The following is a 5,340-nucleotide window of genomic DNA, read 5'->3' on the forward strand; positions in this document are numbered from 1 at the left end:
CCTTTGCTCAGCCTCGATGCTTTCCATTGTTCTAAAAATGAAAAGGAATTTACACTTCCAGTCAATAAGCAATTGGATTTTGAGTCAATAAGGAGTGAAAACAAATTTTGACAACTTAATACCCAAATATGGGAGTATTTCTACTCTTCCTCTTGAAATAAGCAGAGAATTTACTTTGACCTTCTAAATTAATGAAGAAGCAATTCCATGTTAGGAATTTACACAACAGATACAGTATGCATATGCATGAAGACATATGTACAAGCATATTTACTTCAGTGTTTGTTTACAAAAGACAGGAGATCAATCTAAATGTTTAGCAATAGAAGACCAATTAAATGAGTTACATTTCATCCATGCAATAAATTGCTTCCTTCTGAAGAACAGAAAGATAACTGTATGTACCACAGCAGAGAATGAGCTGCAGTGTATCTCATTAAAAAGGAGCAGAAGAATGTGTATCAAGTGCCTTTCAGTTGCTCCACTCTTCACATTCCTATGCTTTGTTCTTTGCCTTCTGGAAGACCAGGCTGGAGAGCACATTTCTGATCTTCCAGATCCTCTGCATCTGATTGGCTTTGGTCAACCTGCATTCTCAGCAATCTAAAAGAAGAGTTAGGTCAGAGTGCTCTTCTGCTTCCTACTTCTTCCTGGCTTTGCCACCACTCTCCTTCATGACTTCCACCTACCAAATTCAGGCAAACACCACATTCATCCTTTCTTTGATCCTATGGGAGTAGCAGCTTTGGGGATATGAGCTTGGATTACTAAACTAACCTCTTGTGATGCTCCTACATGATAACCCATATTTGTTGATAGTTAACTTGTAAAGAAAGCAGGTTTTAAGTGTGCTTTGTTTCTTATTATGACTTGAATACACAATCCAACTAGAAGGATGCTGGTGATATGGAAACATGCACTTAAACATTTAGAAAATGCATATGAAATGATAATTAAAGTGTTATTGGGGATTGGGATTGAAAGGATGCCTATTTCCATGTTAAGGAAATAATCCAACAATCCATACTTCCTTTCCATCTTGGGCCCTACAGGATGACTCCCACAAAAAAGGGTTGGAAGGAAGGCCATTCTGCCATCAATGAGGTGGTAATTTGGAGTACAACTTCGGCATTCACAAGCACATCCACAGAGCGGGCTCCTCAGGCGCTCAGAGATCTGGAAGCTTTCCATGAAAAGGATGGATTCCAGATACGTGCATTAATACCAGGCTCAACAAAGCTGTCTGGGCCAAAGGAAGAAGGAACATCCCATACTTCATCCACCTGAAATTGTCCAGAAAACACGAGGATGAAGATTTGCCAAACAAGCTCTATACTCTGCTTATCTATGTACCTGTTACCATGTTGAAATCTATAGTCAGTGTAGATGAGAAGTAAAGTTGTAAAAAGTTAAAATTCCAAATTTCCTTTCCAGTATAGAAAAAGAACAGTGTGGAATCTGTTTGGTAAAGCCAAAAGTCTTATGGATTTAATGCCAAAAGTCTTGTGGATTTAATGCATGTATAGTCCATGAAGTTGATCTGCACATCAAGAGATCAGTTCTCTTCAAAAATGATTTGGTAGCTATTTTGTGGAATCTAGCATAACGTTCTGTACATTAACATGTATTCTGTACTGGTAACTAGCCATTAAGCTATTAAAGGCTCAATATAAGGTGTATTACAAATGCAATTCCTGGGCAAGTTGCTGTCTATTATTTAGACTAAACATAAAAATTGTTCACATCTACCTTTGACTTTTTCATCGTGAGCTTTCACTTCATAATCAGTGCAGGTCTCTTTAGGCCACAGTAAATAAAGCCTTGCAGTCAGCATTAAACTGTCCATCACATCTTGAATTGACTTTTGCATTCATTGCTTGCAGTGTTGTCTTTTTTTGGCAACAATTTAACAAAGGCATATGCTTCAAACTCAAATGACTTCACTTCAGATCAAAACTAAGAACTGTTTTGAAGCATAGTCATTTGATAATAATTTGCCTCAAAATAAGCAACATGCTTCTTTTTAGTGTATTCCACATCCTTAACATGTGACTCAACAATGTGGCAAATGAAAAAGTGCTCTCAAAAATAGTCCCCAAAATGTGAATGGATTTCAGGGTTTTTCCATGATGGTGCTTTTTCATTATGTTAAGTCCCCACTTTGTGTCTAGCTGCACACCTCACCGTTCTTAGTGGCAATGATGACAAACACCCTGAGGAAGAGGAGCTGAGCTTTGGCCAAGAACTAGTTCTCAACTTGAGCATGTTACAGCTCTCAAGACCAGATTGCTTTCTTCCAGGGATTGCCTCTTAAAAGGAAGAATGACCTGACCCTTGGACAGCACAAAGGCTCTTTCCCCACCCCTTGTCATCCCCCACCAGTTGTAGTTTAGAGGTGCCAAGGACATCAGAAAATTAAGAGCAGAAGGTCAGAAAGACAAACACACAGTAGATGTATAGTCTCCAAGTTACTTACTGGTTACCTGCCAAAAAATTTTAAACAGTTCATATACTACAGTATACTTAGCATTAAAGAGAAAGAAATTTTTGGCCTGGGGCAGTAACCTAGTGACCAAAGTCCTCGCCTTGCACACACTGGCATCCCATATATAGATGCCAGTTCTAATCCCGGCTGCCCAACTTTCCATTCAGCTCCCTGCTTGTGGCCTGGGAAGGCAGTCAAGGACAGCCCAAAACCTTGGGACCCTGCACCCACGTGGGAGACCCAGAGGAGTTCCTAGGCTCCTGGCTTCAGATCAGCATAGCTCTGGCTGTTATGGCTGCTTGGGGAGTGAAACATTGGATGAAAGATTTTCCTCTCTCTCCTCCTCTCTGTATTATCTGTCTTACTAACATGAACAACAACACAGATAAACAATGAAGACACTGTGTGAAGTGAAATAAGCCCAACGCTAAATGATAAACATTTGATTCTATTTTAAAGGGTTTTTTTTTTCTCTGTACTTTTGCTTACATCTTTGTATTGCCAGGATTCTTAAAATACATAGGATTCCACCACTTGAGAAAGCTGCCTTTGTTTCACTTACAATACATTTCATAAAACAGCCTCAATTCTCTTCAAACCCTGTTGTTTTCTAACTTGGAGAGTACTAAAATATCCCATAAACAAAGACATGGATATTAAAAGTGAAAGCAGAGATGGGTGGGCATTACCACACATCAAGTTAGGCTACCATCCCATATTGGAAATCCCGGGTTCAAGTCCACATCCACTGCTGATCCAGCTTTCTGCTAATGGTGAGCCCTGAGAGGCAGCAAATACTGACTTCAAGTACTTAGGTACCTGCCATTCATACAGGAAATCAGGTTATGGAGCTCCTAGCTCTGGCTTCATCCTTGTCCAGCCCTGGCTATTACAAACATTTGAGAAGCAAATCAGTAAATGGCAGATCATTCTTGCTTTGCTTCTAAAACAAACTTTTTTTTTTTAAATGAAGGTAGAGAAAAGTATGGGATGGGCATTTGGTGTAGGAGCTAAAACATGTCTTATGATGTTCACATTTCATACCACAGTGCCTTAGTGCAAATTCTGGATTTACTCCAGATCCCAGCTCTCTAAGTCATACTGTTGAAAGCAGAGGTGATATTTAAGTTGTTGGATCCCAGCTATCTATGTAGAAGACTTAGAATTCCTGGTTCTATTCCAGACTGTAGCAGGCATTTGAGGACCATCCCAACAGATGAGATCTGCTTCTTATCTAACTTGACCTTTCAGCCTTTCAAATGAAATGCTGAAAATCTTAAAAATTGAAGTCTTTGAGCTATAAAACTACTCGAATTTAATGTCTTTAGACTTAAATTATCATCACATTTAAATTGGTTAAACTTAATTTTTTTTTTAAAGCCACATAGGCCAGTAGCTAGTTCGTTAATTTCTTAAAAGTCGCTTGGACTTTGTCAAATGGCAATAATATAAACAACCATTTTTTCCTAGATACTAAATCATTTCCATGATTTTTTTCCAACGTTGACCACAACTGTGAAAAATAATTACCAATTTATAGAAAAGGAAATATAGGGCCCGGCGTGGTGGCGCAAGTGGTTAAAGGTCCTCGCCTTGCACGCCCGGGATCCCATATGGGCGCCAGTTCTAATCCCGGCAGCCCCGCTTCCCATCCAGCTCCCTGCCCGTGGCCCGGGAAGGCAGTCGAGGACGGCCCAAAGCTTTGGGACCCTGCACCCGCGTGGGAGACCCGGAAGAGGCTCCTGGCTTTGGACGGGAACAGTATCGGCCGTTGCACTCACTTGGAGAGTGAATCATCGGACGGAAGATCTTCCTCTCTGTCTCTCCTCTCTGTATATCCGCCTTTCCAATAAAAAAATAATAAAAATAAATCTTTAAAAAAAGAAAAGGAAATATACTCAGATTTCAGATGATCCAGGATGTAGCATAGCTTAATTTCTTCCAATTTCCTGTAGTGTCAGTATATAGCATATCAACTAGCTCATTTGTCAGCCCAACAACTAATTTACCTTATTTATTCACTGATCAGAACCAAGATAATTAATACATTGTGTTAAATTGAGGGAGTAAGTTTCAAGGGTGCCAGTAAATGTCCATGAAATAATGAAGTGAGGATTGGCTTGTGCCATCCAAAGATTCCACTCAGTGGCACCAACGTTTAACTGATATTTAGTAATTGAAGTGATAGTCACTTTTAGAGCAAGGAGCTATGTACCTACATTTTGCAAGATGTGAGTCCAGAAATCAGATGCACATTGCTAATGAAATTGTGATCAAGGTAAAGGAAGTTGCACATTTTTAACTTTAAAGAAATTAAAGCTATCATTGGCTTTAACATGGTTCCATGTAGATCATAATTTTAAATAATTGGTGACCACTCTGACCTTTTACTGTACTTTCTTTTAAAAAAAAAATCTATAAATTGGGCCTGGCATTGTAGCCTACTGGCTAACATTCTCGCATTGCATGCGCCAGGATCCCATATGGGCACCAGCTTGTGTCCCAGCTGCTCTACTTCCCTTTCAGCTCCTTGCTTGTGGACTGAGAAAGCAATAGAAGATGGTCCAAGGCCTTAGGATTCTGTATCCTCCTCCCCCAGAAGAAGCTCCTGGCTCCAGATCAGCTCAATTCTGGCCATTATGGACACTTGGAGTGAACCAGCAGATGCAAGATCTTTGTGTCTCCTGCTCCCTGTAAATCTTTCTGATAAAAAGTAATTTAAAAATAAGTATAAATTGATCAGAGGGCTATATTTTAAGATGCCATCCCTTCCTGCTACTTGCTAATAAGTTTTCACTCAGCTCATAGAACAAGTCTACAGTTGTCATTTAGAAATGGCACGTCTGTCTAAGCCC

At 39.8% G+C, this 5,340-nt stretch overlaps 1 pseudogene; it reads left to right on the top strand.

Moving 5' to 3' along the window:
• Positions 1–1,053: 1,053 nt before the first annotated feature.
• On the top strand, positions 1,054–1,397 carry LOC121148378 (annotated as a pseudogene).
• Positions 1,398–5,340: the final 3,943 nt, after the last annotated feature.

Source organism: Ochotona curzoniae, unplaced genomic scaffold (assembly GCF_017591425.1).
Source record: "Ochotona curzoniae isolate NIBS_2020 unplaced genomic scaffold, NIBS_Ocur_1.0 scaffold_4701, whole genome shotgun sequence".
NCBI lineage: Eukaryota > Metazoa > Chordata > Mammalia > Lagomorpha > Ochotonidae > Ochotona > Ochotona curzoniae.